Consider the following 19,373-nt stretch of genomic DNA (forward strand, 5'->3'; position numbering starts at 1 on the left):
ACACACGCACATGCACACACTGAGTACGTACTTTTGCCCGCCCGGAAAAAAACATATCCAGATTTGATGGTGCGTTTTCAGATTGGTTTGGGTCTCTCCAGTATTACAGTAAAGCCTTCCTGTACGCAATCCTTGGGAGACTTTGGGTGTTCGAGAAAGCCCTTGAGATTAGCAGTAGGCACCTGCTTAACTGCCATGTAGGGACTCAATCTCTAGTAAAGCTTTTTGCATTTAATTACACTGGATTGCTGCATTGCCTGTAATGGAGAGGGCTGATGAGGAAACCTTCTTCTTTTGTCTCGTTTTTTCCCCCACCCGGCATTCTCTCTGCGTCAGAATATGAAGCTTGAAGACGGCCTCCTCCGAAAGTCTGGACACGCGGCGGTGAAGATCCCGCATCGACGGTGGACGCGCTCATTACGGGGATGCTTTTTTTAAAAAGCGAGCACTTAAAAAGAAAAGTTATCGTGGGACGATCCAATGTTTGACACGCAGGCCTTTCGTGAAGGAGTTTCTCTCTCTCTCTTTTTGGGGGGGGGATCTTCTGAAAAACGGACCTCTATTTTTTAATATCACAGCAGGTGCGAAATCATTCACCGCCGAGCAAAGTTCTCTTACAAGAAATGTAGTAGCAAACGTTGGCAAAACAACAAACCGACCCAACCCTGCAATTTTTTTTGGAAAGTTGATTGTTAGGCCTCTGTGATTAAAAACGTGTTTTATTTATTTTGTCAGATGTTTAATATTTTCTACGAATTTATATATTAAAAAAAGACTTTCAAAGCCAAAGCCAACTTTAGACGCATTGCCGATTTACATGATTCATACTCCTTATGCATTTAATTGACGTACAAAAACCTTTTATTTTCATAATGCAAAAACGCCGTACAAATGAGGACACATTTCTATTGCACTGTAAAGGATAGATGCGTATGTTGAAATATTGTCCAATTCTATGTTAATTAAAGTAAGTTTTTTTAAAAAACAACAACAACAACAAAGGATCTCATTGTAGAGGCAATTTTTTTTTTGAAATAAAACAGATATATCATATGAGCAGCGACAGAATTAGATTCCGATCCTAACCAATCTGGCTTGGATGTAAGCCAGTGACCCCAATGAGACTTTCAAGTAAATGGAAGTCCAGTACTCTACATGTCCAGGGGCTTAGTGTTCTCTTCTACGGAGAAAAAAATGCATACTGATGTGGAGCATTGCTCAAAGAAGAGAATGGGAAAGCTTAAAAAGCTACGTACATCATGCACCGCATGGCCCCAATCCATAAAAGTGCAGGAAGAAGTGCCAACTCCAGATTGGGAAACTCCTGGAGATTTTGGGGGGTAGAGCATGGGGAGGAGGGGGACCTAAGTGGGGTATAACGCCATACAGTCCCCCGCTACAGAGCAGCCATTTCCTTCAGGGGAACTAATCTCTGTAGGCTGGAGGTTGGAGGTTGGAGGTTGGCGACCCTAGCAGGGAGAGAACCTCATGCACGGCTGCGGGTTTTTCTTCCCGAGCGCACAATCCATAACCAATCACGTTATTGAAGGCCTGTCATATAGAGGGTGCCGAGTTGTTTTCCCTTGCCCCAGAAGGTCGGACCAGAACCAACGGGTTGAAATTAAATCAAAGGAGTTTCCGTCTAGACATTAGGAGGAGTTTTCTAACAGAGCGGCTCCTCAGTGGAACAGGCTTCCTCAGGAGGTGGTGAGCTCTCCTTCCCTGGAGGTTTTTAAGCAGAGGTTGGATGGCCATCTATCAGCAATGCTGATTCTATGGTCTTAAGCCGGCGATGAGAGGAAGGGCATCTTGGCCCTCTTCTGGGCATGGAGTAGGGGTCACTGGGAGTGTGGGGGAGGTAGTTGTAAATGTCCTGCATTGTGCAGGGGGTTGGACTAGATGACCTTTGGGGGTCCCTTCCAACACTATGATTCTGTGATTCTGTTCTATGATTCTACGTGGCTGCATTCTTATAAAGGTTTCAGCATGGAGCTCAACCTTGCCCTCTTTCCTTCCTCACCCTCCTTCGTTCACCTTTGGCTATGCAGACCCAGCAACGGGCCAGCTATTACTGGTAATGGGAGATTCCCCCATTGGCAGATTGTTCCTGCTTGCCACGCAAGAAGTTTGTGGGCTGTAGCCGTGGGGAGGAAAGGCTTCTGCAGACCAGCTGAGGAGGACAAAGGAAGTAAGGACTCCGGCATAGCTGCAAGCGCAAAGGGACGGACGGATTGTGATGTGTTTGAACAGCAATTTTTCTTTTAGGTTCTTTCTCGGAGGAGAGAAAATAAAACATTTTGAAATAGGGAAAAGGCAGCCTAGCTTGTTCGTGCGACGTGGAACGCAGACCGTGTTTGCAGAGAACGGTTTTGCCTCTACTCTTGACTGCCCCGTTTGCTGGCCGACGAAACCTAGGCGGTCTTCTGTCCGGTGCTCGCCATGTGTCTTCCAGTGTTGGTTTGCCCATCTCTTTGCTACCAAGCCCGTTCTTGAAAAGCGGGCGATGCTGATATTTGAGTCATGGCAGCATCCAAAGAACCATCGGGATGGAATTAAAGTTGTTTCCGTCGGCAGCTGCGACTAGCAGTTTGCCAAGCATAGTGGTGTTTCTGATTTCTGCTTTTCTCCAGAACGGCGTGATGGTCGATTCTCGTCCCGGGAGACCCATTAGACCCTCCCTCTCGGCTCTGAGCAGCTCCAGCATCTGCCGTTCTTGGCAAGTCCTAGGACTAACCAAGAGCCAGCGTGGTGTAGTGGTTAAGAGCGGTGGTTTGGAGCGGTGGACTCTGATCTGGAGAACCGGGTTCGATTCCCCACTCCTCCACGTGAGCGGCGGACGCTAATCGGGTGAACCGGGTTGGTTTCCCCGCTCTTACACATGAAGCCAGCTGGGTGACCTTGGGCTAGTCACAGCTCTCTTAGAGCTCTCTCAGCCCCACCTACCTCACAGGGTGTCTGTTGTGGGGAAGGGAAGGCGATTGTAAGCCGGTTTGATTCTCCCTTAAGTGGTAGAGAAAGTCGGCATATAAAAAGCAACTGTTCTTCTCCTCCTCCTCCAGACAAAATGCTGGGTGTCCAGTGCTTTTTTCCCCTCCCGGCTCTGGGAGGCTCTGACTTGGATTTGGGTCACAGGACAGGGGAGGGCTAGGACCCAATACTAAGATCCAGTGTGCCTGTAAAAGGAATTAATCTGAGCTTCAGTTCTACAGAGGAAAGCACAGTGGAAGCCTTGCAAATAAACCCATCAAGGTTACAAGCACTAATGCTTTTGGTCTGTTTTAAGTAATCTCCTTGCCTGCGTATGTAATAAAAGCATTTTGTGCATGCAGATAACCTGAATTTTTTTTTTAATCTTTTCTAATTCGCAGTAGCTCCCCTGGAGCTATTACAGCCAGGGTTACAGCTGATGTGTTAGGGATCAAGGTCTCAAAAAAAAAAAAAAAAACCCTTCCCAGTATGGTAATAAAAAAGGTAAAGGTCCCCTGTGCAAGCACCGGGTCATTCCTGACCCATGGGGTGACGTCACATCCTGATGTTTCCTAGGCTTTGTTTACGGGGTGGTTTGCCAGTGCCTTCCCCAGTCATCTTCCCTTTACCCCCAGCAAGCTGGGTGCTCATTTGACCGACCTCGGAAGGGTGGAAGGCTGAGTCGACCTTGAGCCGGATACCTGAAACCAACTTCCGTCGGGATCGAACTCAGGTCGTGAGCAGAGCTTGGACTGCAGTACTGCAGCTGACCACTCTGCGCCACGGAGCTCCTAGTATGGTAGTAGCAACCTGTAAATTTAGCCCAGGGGGTCAAATAGTTGCCTCCCCACAGCCGTTTCAGATTGGGAGCATGGCGAGGGAGGGAAAGGATTAAAAAACCCTCCCTGCGTGCTCCTGCCCTGATCCAAATCAGACTCCTCTGAGGCCTGTCCGTTAAAGGGAAGTTGGGACCCTATTCCTTTTCGTCCTTTCCTTAAAATTTCATAACAAAATGCATGTTCTGCCTTGTTTTGTACAGTATTTCTTCCAGAGCAATCTACAGTCTACCTGAAGAAGGTGAGAATTTTAAATATTTCATGATCAACAGTGTTTCCCCAGTGTTGGGGGGCGGGCTGTGGCTCAGTGGTAGAGCCTCTGCTCGGCTTGCAGAAGGTCCCAGGTTCAATCCCCGGCACCTCCAGTTCAAGGGAATAGGCAAGTAGGTGATGTGTAAAACCCCTGCCTGAGACCCTGGAGAGCCGCTGCCGGTCTGAGTAGACAATACTGACTTTGGTGGACTAAAGGTCTGATTCAGTGTAAGGCAGCTTCGTGTTTTCAAGTGTGTTCATAGTCTATGGGCACAATCCATAGGGATCCTTCCTGCGTAAACTTCTCTGCAGAGCTCTCATTAATCGATTTTAATGAGGTGTGTACCAAAAAAGACAAAGAAAAAACCTTTCCCAAGTGGATTGTATCTTTATGTGCTTCTCCCACCCCTTTCCCCCCCTCTCTCAGCGGTGTTGAAGGTAAGAACAACAGCAATGAAAACTTTTAAATTCTGTGTGTAGTGATGTAGTGGTTAAGAGCGGCGGACTCTAATCTGGAGAACCGGGTTCGATTCCCCACTCCTCCACGTGAGTGGCAGATGCTAATCTGGTGAACTGGATTGGTTTCCCCACTCCTCCCCATGAAGCCAGCTGGTTGACCTTGGGCTAGTCACAGTTCTCTCGGAACTCTCTCAGCCCCACCGACCTCACAGGGTGTCTGTTGTGGGGAGGGGAAGGGAAGGGTGATTGTAAGCTGGTTTGATTCTTCCTTGCGTAGTAGAGAAAGTCAGCATTTAAAAATAAATTCTTCTTCGTTCCATACCTTCGCAATTTGAATGAAATATTCTTAGCAGATTGCAGAAAATAATTTTTTTAAAGTATATTTAAAGAAAAGTCAAAATTTTAGCCAGAGTTCCTTTCAAGCATTTTCCTGTATTTATTTTTTAATTCGCACACTATTCCATAGACATGAGAAATTTAAACAAAAAAACAAAACTTTATTTTAAAAATAAACCCTGGAGGCTTTTTCTGTTTCTGTGTTCTCAGATGTCAATGTCCCTTCACCTCTACCCTGCCTTGGCCTTTGATTCATGTTAATTTCTCCTTAATCCTTGTTCCTTGGGCAAAATACACAGGAAATCGGCCGGGATTGCGTCAGACGCCCGCCACATGTGAGCATGTTGTGAGAACATGGAAGACTTCCTGTCTCCCCGGACAGTTGGGTATATTAATAGTGCTCACGTGCAAATGTTTTCGCAGGGGCGTAGAAGTCACTCTGAAATGTCATGCATGCCTCTCTCGCAGTGTTTTCCTGCTCCCATGTCTTCCCTGTCCCTTGGGTGAAGCAAGACCACCGGAACAGAAACAAGTGTATTTAGAAATGCACTTCATTTCTAATCCGCCTTTCTCCCTGAGACTTACCGTGGAGAACGTGGTGTAAATGCAGTCAGAAGAGCACGAGAGATTTACTAAGCGTTGCAGCGGTACTGGGATTACAAAAATTAGGAACCGTGCAAAAGTGTATCAGAGGTATGTCAAACAGTGCAGAAAAGGGAATTACAAACCAGAAAACAATCCAGTAGCGGATCTGGCTGCCTAGAATAATGGGCTGTATGGATCTTTGGTCAAGTGAGGCCATTCTTAATAGGGATGTTTCACATGAACACATGAAGCTGCCTTCTACTGAACCAGACCCTCGGTCCATCAAAGCAGTATTGTCTACTCAGACCGGCAGCGACTCTCCAGGAGATGCCGGGGATAGAACCTGGGACCTTCTGCATGCCAATGCAGACGCTGGAGATCTCCCGCTATTACAACGGCTCTCCAGCCGATAGAGATCAGTTCACCTGGAGGAAATGGCCGCTTTGGCAATTGGACTCTATGGCATTAGAACATAAGAAAGGCCCTGCTGGATCAGACCAAGGCCCATCAAGTCCAGCAGTCTGCTCACACAGTGGCCAACCAGGTGCCTCTAGGAAGCCACAAACAAGACGACGGCAGCAGCACCATCCTGCCTGTGTTGCACCGCACCCAAAATAATAGGCATGCTCCTCTGATACTAGAGAGAACAGGTATGCAGCATGACCAGCATCCATTCCAACTAATAGCCATGAATACCCCTTTCCTCCATGAACATGTCCACTCCCCTCTTAAAGCCCTCCAAGCTGGCAGCCATCACCACATCCTGGGGCAGGGAGTTCCACCATTTAACTATGCGTTGTGTGAAAAAATACTTCCTTTTATCTGTTTTGAACCTCTCACCCTCCAGCTTTAGCAGATGACCCCACGTTCTAGTATTATGGGAGAGGGCATTGAAGTCCCTCCCCTCCCCAAACCCTGCCCTCCTCAGGCTCCGCCCCAAAACCTCCCGCCGGTGGCGAAGAGGGACCTGGCAACCCCTAGGCTCAGCCTAACAACCGGCAGGAGCTGGAGGAGCTGGAGACAACCTGGGAAGTGATGCTCTAGCATTTGCCCCAGACTCTGGGGTTTAATGCTAGAGTGTCGCCTGCCATGCTGGCATCTCTTCTGGTCCACCCTGAAACAGGGTTTTCAAGCCTACCTTTGCAGCAGCAAATATTAGAAACTCGGAGAGGAACATTCAGTGAAAAAGAAGATTCTGAAGATGTTTAATTCTGTACTTGGGCAGAATTCCAGAATACATTGTGCACTGTTTCTATAATAGAACTGCATGAAGGGGAGCGAGCAACACAACAGTAGAAACAAAACTATATAAAGAGCAAGCAAAAAAGCAAAAAAAAAGTATGCCAGAAGTCCTGGTCTGGTTTCTGCCGAGTTAGCCTATCAAGGGGTGGGGAAACCAAGAGCCAGGGGCCAAGGGGCAGAGCCCTTAACTAACCCTCTTAAATTATGAAGGGATTAATCTGCTTGAGGTTGAGTCAGACCGTTGATCCATCTAGCTCAGTATTTTCTCCTCCAACTGGAAGCGACTCCAAGGTCTCAAGCCTTTCACAGATGCCATTACCTGTTTAATTGACGATGCCAGGGTTTGTGCATGCAAATCAGATGTCTCCGCCGTTAAGATATGAGCTCTTACCCCATAAAGGCTCCAAGCGTTTGTAGCCTAACTGATCAAAGATAAGATGCTTTATACCGAATTGGCTTATCAGTCCATCTTAATTCAGTATTATCTAGTCTAATTGGCAGTGGCTGTCCCAGGAGGGGGGAAAAAGTTATTTCCCAAGATCTTGTGTTCGAGATCTTTTAACAGAATATAAGGAAAGCCCTGCTGGATCAGACCAAGGCCCTTCAAGTCCAGCGGTCTGTTAACACAGTGGCCAACCAGGGGCCTCTAGGAAGCCCAAAAGCAAGACAACTGCAGCAGCACCATCCTGCCTGTGTTTCACAGCACCTAATATATTCGGCATGCTCCTCTGATCCTGGAGAGAATAGGTATGCATTATGACTAGTATCCATTTTGACTAGTAGCCATGGATAGCCCTCTTCTTCATGAACATGTCCACTCCCCTCTTCAAGTCTTCCAAGTTGGCAGCCATCGCCACATCCTGGGGCAGGGAGTTCCACCATTTAACTATGCGTTGTGTAAAGAAAGACTTCCTTTTATCTGTTTTGAATCTTTCATTCTCCAGCTTCAGCAGATGACCCCGCGTTCTAGTACTATGAGAGAGGGAGAAAAGCTTCTCCCTGGCCACTCTCTCCAAACTGTGCATAATTTTATAGACCTCTATCATGTCTCCCCTTAACCAGAGATTGAAGATGCCAGAGACTGAACTTGGTACCTTCTGCAGGCAAATCACATGCTCTAGCACTGAGCTGCAGGCCCTACCCCAGGAAAAGAGAGCATGTGCTATTCGAGAGTCCTCGAACTCTGCCTTTGACCTTCTTGAAAACCGCATGATAAGAAACAGCAGTGCTGTTTGGACAGTGAGCCTTTTGCTTCGCAAATGCCCACCCTCACCAGCTCCGATGAGAAGGCAGCTAGCATACCAATCATTTGTTTTTCCAGGCAAAGTGACATCACTTTTCCGGAGCAAATGAATCCAACTTGCTGTCGGGAACTTCTCATTACACATGAGCTCATTTGGGTGATGGGGTGAAGCGGGATCTGTCATTTCGACATGATCAAAACGATGTCCTCCCGGCTTCTGTAGCGTGGGCCTGTGTCAGAAGGCATTTGGTGGGAAGAAAATAAATGATACGAGAGAATAAGAGTTATACAAATGGGGAGCTGGGTGTGTAACAGTTTAACACCAAAAGATCAATATTTTATTTCTTTATAAGCATACCCAAGAGGACCTGGGCTGCCGGGATGGGTAGCGCGGAGGCGGTTTATTCCCTCTCGCAACAGAGATGAAGAAAGACTCTATGCAAGAAAGGTAGTATCAATATGATGAGTTTCCTGAAATCCACGGTGTGCCATTAATACCATCACATGATATGTGAATCCAGGCTGCTACTCAATTCGATTTGCAACCATATTTTGGCAATCCATTTTATTTAAGTCAGAACAATTATCCGATATGTTTAGATCGCCTGTTTCCGCTTATCCTAGTTGCAGTTCAACAAGAATAGTGTGTGCTGTTAATAGCTATTGTTCACCTATGGAGAGCGGACTTGCCTCCAGATGACCAGGCAAGGAAAATTTTGTATTAGAGAATTGGTTTTTTCCCGCTTTACAGGCCATCAGGGTTCTGCAAATGGCTAACAGGTGGGCTAGCGAATTTTGTGGGCTTGTTTGCAAGTGTGTTGCATTGTGGTTTTGATGTACATCTCTAAAAGGAAGGGCTTGGGCACAGCATATGTTTTTGCTGAGGGAGGCGTTGCCATCCGGTTGTGCGTCATGCTCAGGCCGGTGTCCATCGCGTGTTAAACAAAGCACTTCAAAGTTCAGCATCCAGATTCCGGGTGGAAGAAAAGCTACACTGAACAAGCTGTGTGTAATATGCAAAGGAGGCACGTTTGCACATTTGTTTATATTTGCATATTTTGTTTCACTTTTAATGTGGGAGGACGAAATGCTAAAGCCTCATTCCTTCAAACAACAACAACAACAACAACAACAAAAACCCATTGAGCTGAGATTCCCAGATAGATTTTGGCCCGTTCTTCCCCAAGTACAAGTGCATACCTGACGCTGCCCACTAGGGTTGCCAACTTCCAGGTACTAGCTGGAGATCTCCTGCTATTACAACTGATCTCCAGCCGATAGAGATCAGTTCGCCTGGAGAAAATGACCACTTGGGCAATTGGACTCTATGGCATCGAAGACCCTCCCCTCCCCAAACCCCGCCCTCCTCAGGGTCCGCCCCAAAAACCTTCCACCGATGGCGAAGAGGGACCTGTCAACCCTATTGTCCACATATTTGCAGGTCTGTCTTTTCAGCATTATGTAGAAGAAGAAGAAGAGTTGGTTTTTATATGCCGACTTTCTCTACCACTTAAGGGGGACTCAAACCAGCTTACAATCACCTCCCCTTCCCCTCCCCACAATAGACACCCTGTGAGGTAGGTGGGGCTGAAAGAGCTCTTAAGAGATCTGTGACTAGCCCAAGGTCACCCAGCTGGCTTCGTGTGTAGGAGTGGGGAAACAAATCCAGTTCACCAGATGAGCCTCCGCCGCTCATGTGGAGGAGATGGGAATCGAACCCGGTTCTCCAGATCAGACTCCACTGCTGCCTTCTTTGTTAGAAAGAGGTAGGTGGGGCTGAGAGAGCTCTAAGAGAGCTGTAACTTGCCCAAGGTCACCCAGCTGGCTTCACACGTAGGATTGGGGAAACCAACCCGGTTCACCGGATTAGCCTCCGCCGCTCATGTGGAGGAGTGGGGAATCAAACCCGGTTCTCCAGATCAGACTCCACCGCTCCAAACCACAGCTCTTAACCACCACACCACACTAGCTGTAGTAGTAGTAGAAACTTAGGCAGGAGGGAGTGAAAAGTTGAGTTTTTCTGGACACTGACTTCCACACACAAGACCAAATTCAGCTCGAGTCAGAACAGCAACGCTGGAGGTCGGTTGCCTCTATCTGGCATTTAAGGGGTCTGGTTGGGTCAATAAATGTAAAAGGTGGTTTTTTTTAATTGCATGTTTGGTCAACTCCTTGTGTTTTATTGTGGTCTTTAACAACATTAACATAGTCAATGGGCCGTGAAACAAGGGAACTCAGAAGAGAGACTGTTATCCCGCTGGGATTCGGCTTCCGTTTACAGGTGGAGGCCAGCTTGATGCTTAACTTTTCTATTGTGCTCAGCGGGCGTTCACTTGGGCCTTACGTAAATGTGACCGATGCTGTTGTCCTAAATGATGCCAGACTTCCTATTTTGCTCAGCTCAGGTTTACGCACATGTCTGATTTCTCCGGGTTATGCTTCCAGTTAAAAAATGAAACCAAAGAAAAATAATCCTTGATTATTTATTACGGCGAGGAATACTTTCCTGCGTTTGGAGCAAAGAAGTAAGACCAGAACCAAGGCATCCTTTGGTGGTCGTTGCTGATTTTAGAACGTTTGTGTTTTCGTGGATTGCGTTATCTTTGGGATGTAGGATTTTTATTCTGCAAACTGCCTTGACCGTTTTGGTAAAAGAATTGGTATAATTTAAAAAAAAACACATTTAGGTGAAGCAATTGGTTGGATCCAGCAGCAATTTTACGCTGATGGAAGGAACGTAACTTTCCTCCCATTGCAGGGGGATTCTCAGGAACAGCATGAGTGGGGGTCCATGGTGGGAGGAGCAAACTTGCAAACAACAGCCCATTCCACTGGTGTAAAATTACTGCTGGCATGCCCAGCAAGAATAATTTCGAATCTGCTTCTTGGGTGATCTGTTCGAATGGCCATGGGCCGTCATTAGTGGGAGGATTCCCTAGAAATGCCCCTCTTCGCTTCCCTGGAGCCAGGTCTGAGTACGTTGGTTTTCCGTTCGATTTTATGGACCTAGGATATACAAGGCCCCCATGGCGCAGAGTGGTAAGCTGCAGCACTGCAGTCCAAGCTCCGCTCACGACCTGAGTTTGATCCTGATGGAAGTCGGTTTCAGATAGTTGGCTCAAGGTTGACTCAGCCTTCCATCCTTCCAGGGTCGGCAAAATGAGTACCCAGTTTGCTGGGGGTAAAATGTAGATGACTGGGGAAGGCAATGGCACACCACCCCATAAACATTGTCTGCCTGGTAAATGTTGGGATGTTACCCCATAGGTCAGTAATGACCCAGTAATGACCTTTAACATTAGGATATACAAAAGCTCATCCTAAGGCTTGTATCCTATCACTTCTGTCAACAAAGTCTAAGGCATGCTTCCAGGCTAAGGAGCCTTTCTCTGATGGAAGCGGCTGTCCCTCCGGAGCAAAAGATGCTTCTGTCCACCGAAGGCTTCTTAGGCTGGAGGAAAACTTCAGCCTTTGCTGAGCGGAGTAGGAACAGGATCCAAGGGCGACGTGTTTAATGGCCTTGTAAAATTACACGGCCGAGAATCGATCTTGGCGTCTTAACCGTGGGATTGGCTTCAAGTATTTACAGTGCTTCTTATGTGACTGGATATTATATACAGAGAGAGAAAGAGAGAACCCGGCAGCAACTGCATCTGCCAAATTAAGTTGTTTCCCCACCCACCCCAACCCCCGGAGTAGAACTTTCCAAGGAAATCTCCAATAGTGGGATTTTGTTTAGTCAAAGCGAAGGGGGGAAAGGAGAGCGTGTCTAAACAAGGACTGCGCAATCCTAACGGAGCCGTCGTCTTGGGTGGGCAGAAGAATCTGAGCCAAGCTGTTTAATAAGGAAATTACTTTGAACCACATGATAGCCCGGGCCTGAGCTAATCAAACATCTGTGACATATTTAACACTGACCCAGGTCAATATTTACAGTGCAGAATGCGCTCGTGATACCTTGTGGTAGTGGTTAATGGCTGAAAGACCAAAGCATCGACCACATAGGGTAGCATGTGCGTGTGCATTTCACTATCCCACACCGAAAACCCACGTCGGGGCTGGTTCACACATGCCATGTGCTTTGCTTGATCTCTTGTTTAGCTTCTGACAACTTGCAACTGAACGTCTGAAGGGACTCCAGTGAAGAGCATTGCATGAGCTGTCAAAATGTTATTTGAACGATCAACTGCTTATCCAAAACCGTTCCCCAATACGGCAGTTGTTGGGGGCTGCTTCGTAGAATTGCATACGTTATCCCATGAGTGCTTGTTCGCATCATTCGGCCATGTCTGAACCCTAGTCCAGACATGCAGCAGTTTGAAAGAGTAGAATGAGCTGTACCATTTCAGATTATAGGCTGGGAGAGTCATGTTTTTAATGTTTCTGACGGTGAGGGATGTTCGACGGTGGAACACGCTGCCTCGGAGGATGGTGGAGTCCCCTTCTTTGGAGGTCTTTAAACAGAGGCTGAATGGCCATCTGCTGGGAGCGCTTTGATTGTGGGATCCTGCATGGCAGGGGGTTGGACTGGATGGCCCTTGTGGTCTCTTCCAACCTTGTGATCCCCTTTGTCAATACTCCTTGCAAATAAACAATTAGCCCATTATAACAAAAGGTTCTCGCCTACCTGTCTGCATAGTTGAACACATGAAGCTGCCTTATACTGAATCAGACCTGTGGTCCCTCAAAGTCAGTATTGTCTACTCAGACCGGCAGCTGCTCTCCAGGGTCTCGGGCAGGGGTCTTGCACATCACCCACTTGCCTAGTCCCTTTAACTGGAGATGCCGGGGATTGAACCTGGGACCTTCTGCATGCCGAGCAGATGCTCTACCACTGAGCCACAGTGGGCTAGTCTTCCGCTTACAGGTAATTATTACTCCAGGGGAAGTCTGAAAAATTTGATCTCCTCCCCCACTCCCTTTCCCTTCCCCCTTTTTAAAAATGGCCATTGAGCCTATGATGTTGGGATGGACCTTGACCTGTCCGAAGTAGGTGGGAGCCAGCTGCCCAGCCCCCACATGGGACAGGCGCAAGCAGCAGCAGCAGCATCCTGCTCTTCTTCTTTCCCCACTCCTTCTGGGGTGGGTGGGGCCGTGGGTGGCGGCCCCGCCCTGTACGGAGCCCAGAGGAGCTGCTACTGTGTTGCCCATTGGTTAAGACCACCTCTAGAGAATGGGAAGAGATTATAGGGTTGCCAACCTCCAGGTACTAGCTGGAGATCTCCTGCTATTACAACTGATCTCCAGCCAATAGAGATCAGTTCACCTGGAGAAAATGGCGGTTTTGGACTCTATGGCATTGAAGTCCCTTCCCTCCCAACCCTCGCCATCCTCAGGCTCCGTCCTCAAAAACCTCCCACTGGTTGCAAAGAGGGACCTGGCAACCCTAGAAGAGATGCAGGTGCTTAGAAAATATTTGAGTGCAGGGCTACCCAACAACCTGGGGAATGCACTCGACTACAAGATCTCAGCTAAAGTGAGTTTTGAAGGTAATAAGAACATAAGAAAGGCCCTGCTGGATCAGACCAAGGCCCATCAAGTCCAGCAGTCTGTTCACACAGTGGCCAACCTGGTGCCTCTAGGAAGCCACTAACAAGACGACTGGAGCAGCACCATCCTGCCTGTGTTCCACAGCACCCAATAGAATAGGCATGCTCCTCTGATCCTGGAGAGAGTAGGTGTGCATCATGACTTCTATTCATTTTGACTAGATTTAGTTGGTGAATGACTTGGCGATAGTAATTTTTTTTGTCACAGTTTAAAACATTTTACAGACGGTACTTTCTGTCCCTCTTTGCGCCAACAAGAAATAAAATTGTTTGCTGCGTTTTATGGAACATGGCTTTTTTTAAAGGAAGGAAGCATACAACCTCCCTTCCCTCCAATTTCAGCAGCTTGGGCTTAGAACAACAGCTGCATTATTTAGCTTTCCTAGGCAGCTTCTCAGCCAATAGCTCCCTCTTGTGTGTTAACAAAGCCTTTGCTTGGCTGTGAGATTCGCTGTTACTGTAAGAGAGTGGGTTGGAATAGCTGTATGGTCCCATTGCCCACATTCACTTTAGACACAGAATTTGTTTGTCGCTGTGCCTTCAGGACCCCTAGGAGATCCCTTTCTGTAATCCTTGATAGGAGAATTTTCCATTTTGGCATCATAAGTGAATCTGTGTCCTGACTTGGATGCCCCCTGGCTAGCCCCATCTCATCAGATCTTGGGAGCTAAGCAGAGTCGGCCCTGGTTAGTGCTTGGATGGGAGACCACCAAGGAAGTCCAGGGTTGCTACGCAGAGGAAGGCAGTGGCAACCCACCTCTGTTCCACTATTGCCCTGACTTGGATGGCCCAGGTTAAGAACATAAGAACATCCCTGCTGGATCAGACCCAGGCCCATCAAGTCCAGCAGTCTGTTCACACAGGGGCCAACCAGGTGCCTTTAGGAAGCCCAAAAACAAGACAACTGCAGCAGCACCGTCCTGCCTGTGTTCCACAGCACCTAATATATTCGACCTGCTCCTCTGATCCTGGAGGAGGTTAGCCTGATCTCATCAGATCTTGGAAGCTAAGCAGGTTAGCGCTTGGATGGGAGACCCCCAAGGAAGTCCAGGGTCGCTACGCAGAGGCAGGCAGCAGCAAACCACCTCTGTTTGCCTCTTGCCTCAAAAACCCTACAGGGTCGCTGTAAGTTGGCTGCAAGTTGACGCCACTTTCTACCACCGCCAAGCGAATCTGTGAATTAATGCTCCCGGGTTAACTTGTAACGGCATCTCTTGTTCAAAGTTGGTTCCGTGAGCTGGGCTTTAGTACAGGCCAGGTGCAGACGAGGGTAGATGGATACTCACATCGGTACTAAAGGGGGGAAAAAATGTGGGCAGCAGAAGAGAATGGATATTTAGGGGCTGCGATAGGGAGGGAAACTTGAAAAAGTCTTTGTGGCTTGATGGAGTGGGTGAATCAGAAGTGTTCAAAAGAGTATTCCTGTAAAGGAAACAGCACATGTAGAGGAACAGAATTCTACAGGAAGGGCATTTTCTGTAAAGCAAGGAAGAAAGTGGGCCGCGTCAAAACAAAGCGAAGGCAAAAGAAAACCACAATAATTGGTGCAAGGGAATTATATTTTAATAACTTCTGTAACCCTTACGCAATTGCTTGATGGCTTGCATGGGACTCTGAAGTGGAGAAAGATCGCCCTGAATAAGCTCATGCGAAACAAAATTTATTAAAATTTATTAAAATATAATTCCCTTGCACCAATGATTAGTTTTTTTTTGCCTTCATTTTCTGCAAAGGTAATAGGGTCCTAGTTTCAATTGGCGGTGAAAACGGTCGGCAGTTTTCTTTCCCTCCCCCTCAACGCTGTCTTGTTTATGCCATATATTATACGGTCTTTTATTTAATCGTTCTCTCATTGTAAAATCCAGTTTACTGGATCCCTTGTTCTCAAGCTGTGAAATCCAGTTTAAGGGAGGTTATATCGTTTCTCTTCCATCACTTTTTAATTACGCCGTCCAGTTTTGTTGCATTATTCATCTGTATGTATGATGCTGGTCTCTTTTCGCATCGTTTTCGCAACTCTGTAATCTGCCTTGAGTCTCAGTGAGAAAGGCAATAAAATAAATAAGGGAGGGGGCTGCGCTAACTGATGTAGCAAACTTTTTACTATCAGGCCTCTGTTCTCTTTTGCAGAGTACTGTTTCTCATGCTCTCCGGGGTCTTAAGCAGAGGTTATGCGCAATCTGCTAGCCTAAAATGGCAGGGGAGAGTCTGGTAAAGCAGTTTGTCAGCAGTGTAGGGATGATGACGAAGAAGAAGAGATGGTTTTTAATATGCCGACTTTCTCTACCACTTAAGGAAGAATCAAACCGGCTTACAATCACCCTCCCTTCCCCACAACAGACACCCTGTGAGGTAGGTGGGGCTGAGAGAGCTCTAAGAGGGCTGTGACTTGCCCAAGGTCACCCAGCTGGCTTCGTGTGTAGGAGCGGGGGAAACCAATCCAGTTCACCAGTTGAGCCTCCGCCGCTCATGTGGAGGAGATGGGAATCGAACCCGGTTCTCCAGATCAGGCTCCACCACTCCCTTCATTGTTAGAAAGAGGAAAGAGCTTGAAAGAGTGACTCACTGTTGACTCACTGTTGGCCTTGTGGTTAAGGTGCTAGAATGCGGTGCACAAGGGCATGGGTTCTAGTCCCCGGGGGTTAGAGTTCAGTGTAAGACGGGAAATTGATAGAGATTTACGAAATTGTGAATGAGGCAGAGATAGGGTTGCCAGGTCCCTCTTCGCCACCGGCGGGAGGTTTTTGGGGTGGAGCCTGAAGGGGGCGGGGTTTGGGGAGGGACTTCAATGCCATAGAGTCCAATGGCCCAAGCGGCCATTTTCTCTGGGTGAACTGATCTCTGTTGGCTGGAGATCAGTTGTAATAGCAGGAGATCTCCAGCTAGTACCTGGAGGTTGGCAACCCTAGGCTGAGACAGAAAAGTGGTGTTCTCACTCTAATAATACTACGGCGGTTTAGGGTTGACCCGAGGGAGGGTATCCGGGCCAAATGCCCAATTAGCTTACGGAATTCCTTATCACAAAGTCTGGTGACGGCCGCTTAACTTAAATAGCTTTCTGAAAGGGATACAGAAATGGCTGCTAGCGGTGATGAAACGGAACCTCCATGTTTAGAGGCAGGATACCTGGAGATAGAGGCAAAGAGTGGACAGGAGTTGCCCTTCACGCTGTTTGTAGGTTTCTAAAAATACCTCTTAAAATCTCAGTTCTCTGTGTTTCTTCCCATTCTTCATCACAGTGTGGAATGAGGGTTTTCTTTAACAAACGGTTGGGATCATGGATGGCATGATAAAGCCTCAAGTGAATTCGGAGCTTCAGAAATCCCGTGGGGGGATTTTCCAAGATTTTTTTTTAAATTATCATTTGGATGATATAAATCGCTGCAACACGATGCAAACTTTTCACTCAACGCTAACGTTGGCCCTCTAGTGGTTACTGTGGGTCTCAGTTCTTTGAATTTGGAAAGAGAAAAGAGTTTGAACTCTTTTAATATTTTTATTTATTCATTTTTTAACTTTTCTTCATCCGTGCCTCACTTTTCTCCCCAATGCGGACACGAAGTAGCTGACAACTTTCTCCATGTTATCCTCACAAACAGCCCTGTGAGGTGTGCGCGTCTGGCCCAACGCCACCCAGCAAGCTTCCATGGCAGAACACGGATTTGAACCTGGGCCCTCCAGGTCCTAGATCTGACACTCTTAACTGCTATGCCATGCTTTTGAAGCTGTGATGTACCTAATGAGTAGTCCCCGTTGCAAATCGCTGAGGCACCTGTGTTTGATGAACAGGCTATAATTCAGGTTGCCAGCCTCCAGGTACTCAGTACAGGAGCGAAAGGATACATGTTACCAGTGCAAAAACTTGTATTAATAGCTGCATAAGACTAGTAACCAACAAAGTGATCTCTACAGTAGACTATCCGAATATAATACATTCACAATAGAAAAAGTCTCTCTATGGCAGGGGTGGGGAATGTCAGGCCCAGGGGCCGTATAAGGCCCGCGAAATCATTGGGTCTGGCCCTTCGTGGGTCCTGGCAGATATCTAGCTCAGAAGGATCTAAGACTGGCGATCCGCCCCCTCCCGCGGACAGGAATAGCCTCTATTCAAGGCGGATGTGAGTTTGTTTTGCCGAGAAAAGGAACCTTTTTTCCCCCTTGCAGAAGAGTCATTAGCTATGAAGCTGCTAGGACCGCCCAAGAAACTATGTTAACCCTTTCCCACCTGGGCTGTTGAGAAACGTATTTCCTCTGTATTACAAGAAGGCTGGGGGCGGAAGTGACGACAATGAAGGGGTTAAAGGGGGCAGGGCCAGAATGTGCGGCCCGCGAACGATGTTATAAATATCCAAATGGCCCTTGGCAGAAAAAAGGTTACCCACCCTTGCTCTACGGAGTGGGAAAGTTCATGTGAAGTGGTTCAACGCAGGAGTCCACTCTGCATAAGCCCAAGATACAAGGGGGTTCGGCCTTTTCGAATTCTTCCCACAAGTTCTTCCTCAGTCCCACTTGTAATCAATATTTATCCTTAACGTTCATTCGTCATTCATAAAATATCAGCTTCAAAATCATGACTGCTATTCCATAATTCAGGATAGTCAGCTAGTTCTGCATAGGGATACAACAAGTGAAGCATAAGTATCTCTGGCTTATGCAGAGTGGACTCCTGCGTGGAACCACTTCACATGAACTTTTCCACTCATTCATTCATTCATTCATAGACCTTTATTGGCATAAAAATTATTACAAACTTTTCCACTCCATAGAGAGACTTTTTCTATTGTGAATGTATTATATTCGGATAGTCTACTGTAGTGATCACTTTGTTGGTTACTAGAACCTTATGTAGCTATTAATACAAGTTTTTGCACTGGTAACATTTATCTTTTCGCTCCTGTACTGATTCCCTAACCTATGTGGTACTAGTACAGTGGTGTCTTTTTCCTTTCCAGCCTCCAGGTACTAGCTGGAGCTCCCCTGCTATTACAACTGATCTCCAGCCGATAGAGATCAGTTCACCTGGAGAAAAATGGCTGCTTTGGCCATTGGACTCTATGGCATGGAAGTCCCTCCCCTCCCCAAACCCCGCCCTCCTCAGGCTCCCCCCCAAAAAACCTCCAGGTGTTTCCCAACCCAGAGCTGGCAACCCTAACTATAATAGAAATGGATCTTAATTGTGAAGGACTGTACTTAAAGAATGCTCTTAGTGACAGCTGGGTTTTTTTGGAAGAAAGCCAGGTGTCTTGTTGCCTCTCCGATTGCATTATAAATATTTACTAGCAAGCAATAAGCTTTGATTTAACAAAACTAGCAGCGAGTTTGCTAAGCAGAATAAGGAAAGAAAGAAAGAATCGGTCATCTCCCGTGGCTGTTTTATATGGAATATTCATTGCCAGTCTATGTTTCGTAGATTTTTCTGGGGTCAGCTTGAATCCCTACCAGTTAGAGCCATGGGGCCCTGCTGTTCTCAAACGCCCATTTGGTTTTGCGACCTTGAACTGTTCAGTCAAACATGTTTGTGAAACATGTAGAACGTGAAGGGAAAAGACTTGGGGAGAGGTGGCTAGTAGGTATGAATGTCTGTAGGCTCCGAGACTGTAAAAGTGAAGCATATCGATCCAAGATCTGTTTCCTTAATAATAATAAAAAAGAGAATTCTACCCCTCATGACTACAGTTATGATGTGGAAACTCAGCTCAGAAAAAGTATTTATTTATTTGTTCAATCCAGGTCTAGAATTTAGGTTTTGTGAGGTAGCGGAACAAACTCTGCTTAAGCTGCATGCCTGCATTTGTACGGCATGGGTTAGAACACTGGTTCCCAACTGGGGGTCCGTGGACCCCCAGGGGTCCGCGAGAGCTAAATTAAGGTCCGCGAAACAAAGTTATAAACCCATAATAAATT

The sequence above is a fragment of the Euleptes europaea genome, chromosome 20 (genome assembly GCF_029931775.1).
Source record: "Euleptes europaea isolate rEulEur1 chromosome 20, rEulEur1.hap1, whole genome shotgun sequence".
NCBI classification, from domain to species: domain Eukaryota; kingdom Metazoa; phylum Chordata; class Lepidosauria; order Squamata; family Sphaerodactylidae; genus Euleptes; species Euleptes europaea.